Here is a 13,730-nt window from a genome sequence, read left to right on the forward strand (position 1 = left end):
CTTTCTTACGGTAATCCAAACAATGCTTTGCAGCCTCCACCTGGATTTTCTGTGTCTAGCGGAGGAGTTATAAATGAGCCGAAGAAGGTATCAATGGAGGATATGATGCAGCAGATGTTAATGAAGATGACTGGAATGGAGACAACTGTTAGTTCAAGGATGACCAATTTGGAGTCTCAAGTGGGTCAAATTGGAAATAATTTTTCAGCACTGTCCAAGCAAGTGCAGATATTGGAGACTCAAGTTGGTCAGATTGCCAACCAAGCAGCTGCGCAACACACACCAGGAAAGTTTCCTAGCAACACTGAGATCAATCCTAAAAATCAGTGTAATGCAATTCATCTAAGGAGCGCAACTCAATATCAAAATCATGCAGAGCAGAGGAATCACCATTCCTCTGCAGATCAGAGGAATCATACAGAGCAGAGGAATCACCATTCCTCTGCAGAACAGCGAGATCGTCCAGAGCAGCGGAATGATAAGGGGAAAAGCAAAGTAGTGGAGGACGACGATGATGACTTGGAGGAGCTTGTAGCGAAACAGACGCCTCTCCCTAAGAAGGATTCGAGCTCTTCTGCTGTTAAGGAGCCGGTTCCAACTCCTACATTTCCCAGGCCAGAATACAAGCCTGTAGCACCACTCCCAAATAGCCTGGCAAAGCCAAAGATGGACCAGAAATTAGCCAAGTTCATGGAGATGTTTTCAAAGCTTCACATCAACATTCCTTTACTTGATGCTTTGAGAGATATGCCAGGCTATGCCAAGTTCCTCAAGGATGCAGTCTCCAACAAGCGGAAGTTGGGGAAATATGAGACGATCAATCTTTCCGAGGAATGCAGTGCAGTGCTACAAAGGAAGCTACCATTGAAGCAAAAGGATCCTGGCAGCTTTACTATCGCTTGTGTGATTGGAGGGCAGAACTTCTCCCGCGTTCTTTGTGACTTAGGGGCAAGCATCAATTTGATGCCTCTCTCTATTTTCAACCGGTTGGAGATTGGAGATATCAAGCCTACTTCTATCGCATTGCAGATGGCGGATCGTTCCATCACATATCCCAAGGGAGTTGTGGAGGATGTTCTAGTGCAGGTGGAGCAGTTTATCTTTCCTGCAGATTTTGTAGTTTTGGACATGCCGGAGGACAAGAATACTCCATTGATTTTGGGGCGTCCGTTTCTAGCTACGGGTCGTGCATTGATAGATGTACAAGAGGGAGATCTTACTTTCCGTGTCAATAATGAGAAGATGACGTTGTCTATCTATGATGCGATGAAGAAGCCAGCCGAGCCGCAGCCGGATGAGTGCAACATGATTGAGTCTGTAATGGATTCCCCTGCAGCTGTGAAGGATCCTTTGGAGGAGTGCATCACACGGTCCTTATATCCATACTCTGAGCTTGATGATGCATGTGATGAGATTTTGGAGTACATTGCTGAGCTGGAGGCTGTAGATAAACATCCCATCGATCCTGTGCCTTACATGGATATTCGCAAACCTGTTGATGGGGGAAGGAAGTCGGTGGAAAAAGAATTCCCTGCGTCAGAGGAATCAATCAGGTCAGAGGAATCAGCCAGACCAGAGGAGTCAGCCAGGCCAGAGGAATCACCTACGCCAGCGGAATCACCCAGAGCAGCAGCCGCACCCAAACTTGAGCTGAAACCGCTTCCTGAGCATTTGAAGTACCAATTTTTGGGTGACAATGATACATTTCCTGTTATTGTATCTGCCTATTTATCTCCGTTGGAGTTGGAGAAGTTGATGCGAGTCTTGAGGAAATACAAGTCTGCTATAGGATGGTCTATTTCTGACATCAAAGGAATTAGCCCTTCTATTTGCATGCATCGTATTCTAATGGAGCAGGAATACAAGCCTAAGGTGCAGCCGCAGAGACGTTTGAATCCAGCTATGCAAGAAGTGGTGAGAAAGGAGGTGCTGAAGTGGTTGGATGCCGGCATTATTTATGCTATTTCTGATAGTGAGTGGGTAAGCCCGACGCAAGTTGTCTCTAAGAAGGGAGGCATGACCGTGGTTAAAGATGAGAGAGATGAGCTCATAGCTACGAGACTGGTCACAGGATGGCGCGTGTGCATTGATTACAGAGCTTTGAATGCAGCCACACGTAAGGATCACTTTCCTTTGCCATTTATTGATCAGATGCTAGACCGATTGGCAGGATACGAGTACTACTGCTTTCTAGATGGGTACTCAGGCTACAATCAAATCATGATAGCCCCGGAGGATCAGCATAAGACCGCGTTTACTTGTCCCTATGGCATCTTTGCTTTTAGGAGGATTTCTTTTGGCCTTTGCAATGCCCCTGCCACTTTCCAGCGCTGCACGATGGCGATTTTCCATGGGTTGATTGAAAATATCATGGAGGTTTTTATGGATGATTTCTCTGTCTTTGGATCTTCCTTTGATAATTGTCTGGACAATCTTGCTCAAGTGTTCCAGCGTTGTGAGGAGACGGCACTCGTGCTTAATTGGGAGAAGTGCCACTTCATGGTTCGTGAGGGCATTGTTTTGGGGCATAGGGTCTCTGCCCAAGGTTTGGAGGTGGATCGTGCTAAGATCGTGGCCATTGAAAAGTTACCGCCGCCTACTTCTGTGAAATCAGTGCGGAGCTTTCTTGGGCATGCAGGATTTTATAGGCGCTTCATCAAAGACTTCTCCAAGCTGTCCAAGCCTCTCTGTGCTTTACTAGAGAAGGATGTGAAGTTTGTCTTCACCGATGAGTGCCTCGTCTCCTTCGAGAAGTTGAAAGCTGCACTGACCTCTACGCCCGTGTTGATCACGCCGGATTGGAGTGCTCCGTTTGAGTTGATGTGCGATGCTAGCGATTGGGCCGTGGGAGCCGTGTTGGGGCAAAAGAGAGATAAGTTATTCAAGGTAATTTACTACACTAGTAAAACTTTGGATTCTGCTCAGAGGAATTACACAACCACGGAGAAGGAGCTGCTAGCTGTGGTGTATGCTTTTGATAAGTTCCGTTCTTATTTGATTGGAACTCATTCAATTGTCTACACTGATCATGCCGCCATCCGCTACTTATTCACAAAGAAAGACTCCAAGCCCCGCTTGATTCGTTGGATTTTATTGCTGCAAGAATTTGATATGGAGATTCGGGATCGAAAAGGGTGTGAGAATGTGGTAGCCGACCACTTGTCTCGTTTGGAGAATCCGATCGAGGGGGATGATCCGAAGATGGTCATCAATGAGTCTTTCCCCGATGAGCAGATATGGGCTCTATTATTTAAGGACCCTTGGTATGCAAAGTATAGCAATTACTTGGTTATTGGAGCTCTTCCCGAGGGATTGTCGCACTATCAAAAGAAGAAGTTCCTCCATGATGTCAAGTTTTATTATTGGGAGGATCCTTACCTATACCGGAGGTGCGCCGATGGCTTTATTCGGCGATGCGTTAGAGAGCATGAATGGCCAAAGATCATCGAAGAGTGCCATAGCTCACCTAGTGGAGGCCACTTTGCTGCCAACCGCACTGCCATGAAAATCAACCATAGTGGATTTTATTGGCCTTCAATTTTCGCAGATTGCCATGCTTTCGTGAAGTCTTGTGATCGATGCCAGCGCATGGGCAACATTACCAAGCGGGATGAGATGCCGCAGAACATCATTGTCGAGGTAGAGCAATTTGATGTTTGGGGAATTGACTTCATGGGTCCTTTCCCTACGTCTTGTGGTTTTTCCTATATTTTGCTTGCGGTGGAGTATGTGTCTCGATGGGTGGAGGCGATCCCAACTACCACTAATGATTCAAAGGTAGTCATTAAATTCTTGCAAAAGAATATTTTTACTCGATACGGAGCACCGAGAGCGTTGCTTAGTGATGGGGGGTCACACTTCAACAACAAATTACTAGCAAGCGTGTTGGCAAAGTATGGAGTAAAGCACAAGGTGACGACTCCATATCATCCTCAAGCTAATGGACAAGCAGAGTTGGCGAATCGAGAGATTAAGCAAATTTTGGAGAAAAGTGTGGCCAACAAGAAGGATTGGGCGAAGCACCTAGATGATGCTCTTTGGGCGTATCGCACTGCCTACAAAACTCCAATTGGTGTGTCTCCCTATCAGCTTGTCTTTGGCAAGTCATGTCATTTACCTGTTGAGATAGAGCACAAGGCATATTGGGCGACAAGGAGGATCAATTTGGAGTTCAAGGAGGCTGGTCATACAAGGCGCGATTTATTGACAGAGTTAGATGAATGGAGGAATGAGGCCTATGAGAGTTCCCGCATCTACAAAGAGAGGGCCAAGAAATTCCATGATTTGAGCATCCACACTAAAGAAATCAAACCAGGAGATGAGGTACTTTTATATAATTCAAAGTTACGTTTGTTTCCTGGCAAGCTACAATCAAGATGGACAGGGCCATATGTGGTGCATAAGAGCAATTGGAATGGGACGTATGAGTTGTTTGCCGCTGATGGCACTATCTTCACTGTCAATGGTCATCGTCTCAAACCATACTTCAAGTCAAATGTGGATCTTGGTCTTGAAGTTGTTAAATTCAATGACCTATGAGTTTGAGGTATGGTCGAGCTCTAGACGTTAAATTAAGCACTTGTTAGGAGGTAACCCAACCGCTTTTGTTTTGTCTTTCTTTCTTTCAGTTTAGTTTTGTTTCCTTTTTGTTTTTTTTTCTGTGTTTTGTTGGGTTTTTGGGCGGTGTTGAGCTTGCCAGAGAAATGGCGATTTCGCTGCCAGTTTTCTGGAGGTCTTCATGTTCCAGCGCAGCCACTCTCTTCGCTGCACCTGTCCAGAGCGGACACTTTCCTCGCTGCACCTGTCCAGAGCGGCCACTTTTCTCGCTGCACCTGGCCAGCGAAGTCTCTCTCCCCTCTGCCGAGGCCACAAACCCACCTTTTCGCCACCTCTCACGATGATTCAGTTTTTCAAATGCCGAAAATCGGGGATGTTTTCTACACTCTTCTTATTTCTTTTATGCCCTGAGGACATGGCATGCTTTAAGTGTGGGGGGGTGTTTTGGAGCTTATATTTTTCAAAAATTGGGCCAAATTGATTTTTCTATGCTTAGTTTTTGGTCTCGAATCTTGCTAATTTTTATGAATTTGTGGAAGAGAATATGGTTTTCGATGTGCATTTTGGGTCTGTGAATGAATGGAGGATATTCTTGTTTTACTTTTGATATATGTTTCTTGATTGTGCAAAGAATTATGAGTTTTGTTGCAACACTTTTGTAAGTTAGTAAAACGTGATTTGTCCGGTAGATGCTAGAAGGAGTGTTGTCATTGTGATTGCCTACGATCATATCTTATCTGTGAATTGTGAAAAATGTTGGACGAATTGCCAACTCTAAAAATTGCCAGCTCTGAAACATCTGGCCTGTTCTAAAACGTGATAGCTCTGAGTCTCTGCTCCTCTAGTCTAACTATGAGCAAGGGAAACCACGTGAAAAGACTTTGGATTACATCTAAATGGTTTTATTTCATGAAGTATGGCTCAACTGTCGAGAAATCTCAAGCACACAAAGTGTGAAAAATGGTGATATTGATTATAAAGGCGATCACATTAGGAAATTCACTTCTAGCGGAGAATTGGGTCTGATCGAATTACTTGCATTACTCTTGTGTTGCTTCTTAAACTTTAAGTTACTTGCATGATTGAGAGATGTGTGTTGATTGTAAAGTTTTGAATTGACTTTGTGAATGATTGGATGGAAATTTACATTGTTGAAATCAATCTTTTCCTAGGATTCATATAGATTTTGCTTGAGGACAAGCAAAAGGCTAAGTGTGGGGGAGTTGATTTATGCTTAATTTACTCTATTTTTGAGGGTTTATACGTGCGTGTTTAAAGATAATCTTCTGGAATTTGGTGCGTTTATGGTGTATTTTATGCTTTGCAGGAGATTTAGGCTCTCGAGATGGAAGAATGCAGTTTTGGATGAATTTGGATGAATCTGGCGTTTTCCAGAGGAACCGACATCTCCAGAGCAGAGAAATCACCATTCCACTGGAGTCAGAGGAATCAAGTCTCCAGTGCAGAGGAATCGAAGCGAGCGTGGAATCGCCAGAGAAATCAACACGCCAGAGAAATCACTTCGCCAGAGAAATCAACATGCCAGAGAAATCGCCGTTCCTCTGGCGATAGCAGAGAATTCACCGTTCCTCTGGCGAATGCTAGAGAGATCATCATTCCGCTGGCAAACGATTCCGCTGGCGAGGTCAGAGAAATCACCCATTCCTCTGGCGTGACCCGTTACCCTGGTGACATCCATTCCTCTGGCGAGAGCTGCGAAGTTGGCGAGAGTAGGAGTGTTTTCCAGAAGCGCGCATCCAGCTGGAGAGTTGCCTTATTTCACACGATTCTATTACCTTTAGAATTCTACTTTGCATGGAAACTTCCATGGTGATTCGAAGGAAATCTGAAGCTTATAAATAGGTCCTCTTTTGACCTATTCGACACCAGTCCCAACACCCGAACCTTAGCATTCGTTATTTTTAGCTTTAGAATTTTATTGTTTTCTAGTTTTCAAAGCTTAGATCAAGATTGAAGATTCAAGCGCTACTCCAGTTTTTCATTCGGTTTTTATATAATTCAGTTTTTACAATTGCGTTCTCTTTAATTATGTTTATGTTTTATTTTATTATGTCTGGCTAGTTTACTTTAGCTGATTCTAGGGTTTGTAAATATTTGATTGAATTTATGTGATTTATTTGTTGATACATTTGTGCCTTCTAGTTTATGATTCATAATTCCTGGTGCTTGAATTTTTGTGAATTATCTGATCAATAGTTTACATGTTTAGCTATTCGGTTTGAGACCTAGCGGAGATAACTGTTTAGCGGATTCAGGAATGTATGATATGATTTTAACCTTGAGACCTAGCGGAGATAGGTGGATCATAGGGAGCTATTCTTAGGAGCTATTGGGAGTTAGTAGATTTTCTTGAGACCTAACGGAGATAGGGAATTTACTAATCTACGATCGTTGCTGCTCTAGCGAGAGTGATTGATTAATTAAGTGATCTCTCATCATAACTGGATTAAACTGGTACATAGGATTAATAGATTTATTTGCATAGATTTAGTTAATGAATTTACTACCCTAGGATCAGTTGTCTTTTATATTTGAATTTTCTCGTACGTACTTTTATTATTTGCGTTTTAGTTTAAGTCAATTAAACCTTCTACTCTCGTTTGCCTGTCTACTATTATAGTCTGTTTAGGAGATAGATAAAGTCGTTTCGTTGTGTCAATCCCTGTGGATACGATATTCGGTTACTATTTCTGTGCTACAATTACACCGTGTTAGTTGCGGTAATTTGTTGCTAATAATTTAGTGATCAGGGGGAAATTGGTTCGATTTTGCCACGTTGAGGTAGTAAACAACGTTTATCCTGACTATAGGGTGGTCTTGTACGCGATAGGGACGCCATCAATAGGGGAAAATTTGGTGCTTAACCAAACATTATATATAAAGTGAAAACATAAATTATGTAAAAATTTTGGTAAATCATAATTTACGAATTCAATAATGATTATAAAAGTAGGAGCGTGAGATATTCCTTCTTTTTTTAAGTAAAAAAAAAAAGATTATTATTGTGGTCATATATAATGATATTTGGTGTAAATAATGAGTTGGATGGATACGTTTGTAATGCATTGATTTTTCATTTTAGGAAAAGATATATTGAAATGAGACGTCCAAGTAATGTAATATGGCCTATTGAATTAGAACATAGGGAGTATGTTTTAAAATTAAAAAACTAGGTGTTAATTTTTTTTTATACTATAAATTTATCCATCATTAAATTTATAATTTTTTTATTTCCTTATTGTAATATATTTATATAAAAAGCATGCAAATTTATAATTAGTGATCTTTCTTAAAAATTAAAAGATTAATTAGTAGTGATTAATTAAGATGTTAGTAATGGTTAGATTGGTATCATGTGTTTTTAAATTGAAATGGATTATGAATATTGCATCATTTATAACCTTGAGTTATCTTTATTTATAAATTGTCACCAATTTAATTTGAAATAAATTCAAATTGAACATTATCTTTTTAATATACTATTAATACAATAATACCTTTAATAAAAAAAATAACAATAAAAAATGCACTCTCCGTGCTAGCACCGATTGCCTCTAGGCGGTCATCGCAAATGCAAATATACATCGATATTCGACCGTGCATTCACACATCAATTTATTTATGCTATAAAAATCAACTATTTATAATTTTGGCTCTTATTAGTATTTATTTATTTATTACGGTAGGAATCTGAATTCCAATAAGAAAAACAAGCAATGCATAGTCATGGTACAACAATTCAAATTGGTATTGCCATGTTGTTTTGGGAAGTCTAGGGTTTGCAACAGAATGTGCTGCCAAATGAGAGCAAACTTTGTCACATTTGTTCCTTCATTAAGTTAGATATGGAATGGTATGTTAGGTCAATGCGGGTTGATTGTTAATAGCATCAAACTGCAATAAATGGATTATAGATCTGAAAATGAAAGGGACAGCTAATAATTTTTGCTTACTTTATTTGAAAGGAAAAATGGTGCTGTCTCTATCACAAAGCCTATTAATCATAAAGATTGTGACAGATGAGTACAATCATTTTTTCACAAAATTACTATCCACTGAAACAGGATTAAAGTGGTGGGATTTTCAATTTTTATCATAATACTTCTAAGCCCTACCAAAAAGATTGTGCCTAACTATCCCAAAATCTATGGCATTGATAGAGCAAAGGTTAGTTCAATGTCTAATCATTCTTTCAAATAAGGTTTCGGATTAGGAATGAAGAAACCATGCGCCATTAACCAAACTACTACTATATCTTATCTTAGTTGAGTCTAATTAGGATTCTCTATTAAATATCTCTATGAATATTCGAGGCATTAATCTTCTGTGCATATGCTCCTATTTTATTATGACTGTGAATATGTGATTTCTAAACTTTAATTAATTAACTAGTAAATATAAGTAAATGTGAATTGTTTTTTTAAAATAAAATAATTCACATCATTTACACAATAAATAACATGAATTTAAAAATATATAAATCTTTACCTTTGTACTTTCAATAGCTGAAGTGCCAAATTTTCATTTTTAATTGATACCGATTATAAATTAGTACTTCAACAATTGAGAATAAAAATTAAAATTTGTTATGTTTTTTTAATTTAGATTCTTATTTTGTAAAAGTTTGAATAATTTTATTTATTTTTTTAAATCGCATTTGCTCATTTGCTTATATTTTGATTCCATTTAATAATTTCATTATTTAAAATAATATTCAATTTTAATGTTCGTCGTCCATCTAATGGGCGGACGTATTAGTTTAAATTAAAGAAATATAAGTAAAAAAAATGGATATTTCTTTAAAAAATTGAAATGAATAGTTTTTATTACCAACACAAAAATAAATATGTAAAATTATTTTATCTGAGGGTCCAAATTAATTAGTCCAATAAGAATATAATAATATATTTAAGAATTCATAACTTTTTTCATTATATTATTTTCTGCACCGCTTATGAAAAGAAATCATTTGTGCGCCTCCCACTGTATATTTAGTGTTGGACATGTTCTCAAAAATGACAAAACCCAATTCCCTTAAGAAAATGTGCCGGCATTTTTCCTGCTATTTTTCATGCTTGCTTACGAAAAGATTGTGTTGGTGTCACCAGTGAAATTGTTTGAAGAGAAAATTTATTATTTTTAGAGAAATTAAGAGATGTTGTATATTTAAAAGAGAGAAAAATAATGAGATTTTATGAGAAATTAAGATAGAAACAAAATGTATACACATTTGATGAAAATGTTTCTAAAATTTTGGACTGAAAAATGTCAAAAAACATTGTCAGAAATTTTTTACCATTAACACTGGTGTTTCATTTCATATAATAATATATAGATGTTAAAAGAATTAACTATACAAAATATGTCAATTTTAAAAATGGGTCTTTAAAAAACAAAAATAGAATTACAATTGATCACTCTCTTGAAATTAAAAAAATAAGAAATAACTACAATTGGAAGAATTACGATGCAAAATTCTCAAACGAACACTTATCATTAATTGAATCCGAAAGTACCACAAAATCAAAATCATGTGAAATTCTTTGAAAAACAAAATAGTGATTAGTTCCAAAAAAAAGAGATAAAGATGTAGTTTCTGTTTCTTTTTTTCAACAACGTATCGGGGCAGCTAATAGCAGACTAGCAGTTAATGAAAAATGAGTTTTACGAATTGAAATGTCTTCATGAATATTAGCATTTTTTATCAGTCATACATTCCATTATGAAAATCTCATTAAAAGCTTTTGGGTGGTTATCTGAACATTTTTTTACTACAGATAAGCTCTATAATAAATACGAAATTGTATGAACACAAATTACCAGAAGAAGGTTTGCCTCAATTTCGAATAAAACAATTATGAGAAACTAAGCAATTATGCAAGTAGATATTTTTGAGGAGCCTCTTCTAGAGATATGGACGCCAACTTATCCGTTGCAATCACCATGTATAACCCTGAATAACCTATTTGATATAGAGAGAATATACCATTGCTACGGCATTTAGAATCAACTTAATGTAAGTAACTAATAAGTTCAATAGATCGGTGATAGTGATACTATAAAAACTGAAGGGAAAAAAAAATCTAAGAATTGCAATCACAGTCATTGGGTAGAACCAAGACGTGTTTAAAGGATTGAACGAATTGAGAAAGGACAATAAATAAAACAATGAAGAAAATCAAAACAAACATTAGAATCAAATATGACAATAAGAAGAGTAAAATAAAAATAGATAAACAACAATACTTAGAGCCGCAGTAGAACATAAGACACCACAAACGAAGAAACAGAAATAAGCAAAAGATGATAACACAACTCCATGCCATAATTCCCGCCACCGTCTGTCGAGCACCCAATTCTGAGATTGGTTGATCAACATACAAGGCAGGAGAATACAACACAACCAACAATGTAAACATCCTAACATTCTTGAAAAAAAGAAAATCAAGTTCTTATAACATAATTTTTGGAAATAGTCTTCTCTGGAATCAACGATGTAAGACGAACCCTGCACGTTTCCCGTGACACCCTTCTTGGCAGCAGCCTTGGTAACCTTGGCACCAGATGGGTCATTCTTTTCAACGCTCTTGATCACACCAACAGCAACAGTCTGTCGCATGTCACGCACAACAAATCGTCCAAGAGGTGGGTACTCTGAGAAAGTTTCCACCACCATGGGCTTGGTCGGAATCATCTTAATCATACCAGCTTCACCGTTCTTAGGAACTTAGGCTCATTCTTAAGTTCCTTACCAGATCGTCTGTCGATCTTGGTCAAGATCTCAGCAAACTTCACAACAATGTGAGAGGTGTGGCAATCAAGCACTGGTGCATATCCGTTTCCGATCTGCCCAGGGTGGTTCATGATGATGACCTGGGAGGTGAAGTTGGCAGCTTCCTTGGCAGGATCATCCATGGAGTTAGAGACAACATAACCACGCTTCAGATCCTTAACTGCAACATTCTTCACATTGGTCCCAACATTGTCACCAGGAAGAGCCTCTTGCAAGGCCTCGTGGTGCATCTCAACAGACTTAACTTTAGTTGTAAAACCAGATGGGTCAAAGGTGACAACCATCCCGGGCTTGATCATACCAGTCTCAACACGACCTACAGGCACAGTGCCAATACCACCAATCTTGTACACATCCTGAAGTGGGAGACAGAGAGATATTATAAAATCGTTCAAGTAGAACAATTAATTCTAGATTATATATATTAGTTAATAAACCTAAAACAACATCCTTGTATATATCAAGCCAGACCCGTTAAATCAATATGTAGCAGGCTTAAGCAAAAGAAGGTACGATCAGAGGAAACTTGAAACATAAATCTTATGTATATCACTAGCAAAATAATCAGTTGCTTCTAAAATAAGAGGTTACATTAGATCTTGTATTAAAAGTGAATTTCGTTCTCCTAGTCTTAAAGTCAGGATTTCTAAGTCAAATAAGCCAAACTGTTGTCAATCATATTTATTGTCTTAATCAATGAAACATTAAAAGAAGCAAAACTAAAGAATAGCACAACCAAGCCAAAATTCGGCAACAGAAAAAGTATACTACGTTGTTTGTTCTTTGGATGATTAGAAGTAAACATATTAACATCAGTTTTTTGTTAGTTCTTCGCCTATGTATCCATACTTGGTTCTCAGAGGTATCCAAACTATTAGTTGTTTAGTACACAACTTAAATATACATTACAAACTGGTCATGATTTAGGCATTTTGTCAAACAGTTAGTGAGCAATAGCATAAAAGCTTATAGACTCCCAAAACTCTGCTACTACTTCTCATCCACTTTACTGGTTATAGTTAATATCACAGAAAAGATCGATGATTATTTTTTGAAACACATTTAAATTCCCATATTCCACATGTGTAAACCTACTTTTAGGAAAACTAAAGTGCAGATGGCGTGTTGTATATATATATATATATGTTACATGTGACAATTTATCTTGTAGTAAATCAAATCAGAAAGAACGCAATTCAAAAAAAAAAAAAAAAAAACAGAGTATTGATGTCACTAAACACCGCGAATTCAAAAAAAAATAAAAATCAATCTTCAACACGGAGATAAAGGGGAATTGCAAAAATAGCACAATTTATCACAGCAAGAAAGAAATTCAAAAATCAAAGCAGAGAATTGATATCACTAAACACGGCGAATTCAACAAACTTCTCAAAAAAAAAAAAAAAAAATCCAATCTGCAACACGGAGAAAAAGGAAGAGAGAGAGGAGGGTTTATCTTCTGTATTTGTTGTGGGGCTGCTGCAGGAAGAGAGAGTCAGTTAGAGAAACGACGGGAGGGAATGGCGGCGGGGCCGACTTAGGGCTGGAATATGACGAATCGCGGCGTGGGGAAGGGGGAGTCTGGTGTGCGAATCGCGGCGTGGGGGGGGAGTCTGGTGTGGAGACTCGGGGCACCGACTCGGGGCAGGAAGGACTGCGACGAATCGCGGCGTAGGAGAGGAGTCTGGTGTGGAGAAGGGAATCAGAATCACAGTGCCAATAGTCAATAAACCTAAGACAACAATTTATGTATGCTTCTTCTCCCGTTAAAGAGTGCTTGCATTCGAAAACAACTGCAGCGAAAATGGATAGCAGTTGGAGAAATCTATATATTTATGAGAAATAATCGCTGCTCGCGTGAGAGAATTTTTGCCGGGAAAAGTTAATTGCTGAAACTGTATTTTCATATACTCCCTTCATCCCTATAATCATGTCCCGTTTCTTTTTGGCACGTGTATTAAGGAGAGTTGTATTAAGAAAAAAGTTGTATGGCCCACATATTCATGAATTTGTTAATTAAATTTTAAGTATGGTTAACAGTCATCTTCAATTTGTTGTTGCCGCCCGTGGCGAGCAGTCGGAACAGTGAACGCCGCCGGTACGAGTCGCCGGAACAGTGAACAGAGGAGAGACCTTTTGAATACCACAACTTCTGAATACCAAAACATCATAATTTCGAAAAAGTGAAACGGAGGAGAGAAATATTTCAATTATGAAAACCAAAACACCACCAGAAATCAAAAAAGGAAATCTTTCAATTTCTGAAATTAAAACAACAAAAATATAAAAACTTTAACAGTCATGAACACCAAAACACCACCACCTCTCGGCCAACGGCGAGAGGTTGTGGGCGAGAGCC

General features: G+C 38.4%; 1 pseudogene; it reads right to left on the bottom strand.

The window, feature by feature from the left end:
* Positions 1-10,719: 10,719 nt before the first annotated feature.
* On the bottom strand, positions 10,720-13,248 carry LOC130995969 (elongation factor 1-alpha-like; annotated as a pseudogene).
* Between the last annotated feature and the right edge of the window lie 482 nt (positions 13,249-13,730).

This window comes from Salvia miltiorrhiza, chromosome 7, assembly GCF_028751815.1.
Source record: "Salvia miltiorrhiza cultivar Shanhuang (shh) chromosome 7, IMPLAD_Smil_shh, whole genome shotgun sequence".
Lineage (NCBI taxonomy): Eukaryota > Viridiplantae > Streptophyta > Magnoliopsida > Lamiales > Lamiaceae > Salvia > Salvia miltiorrhiza.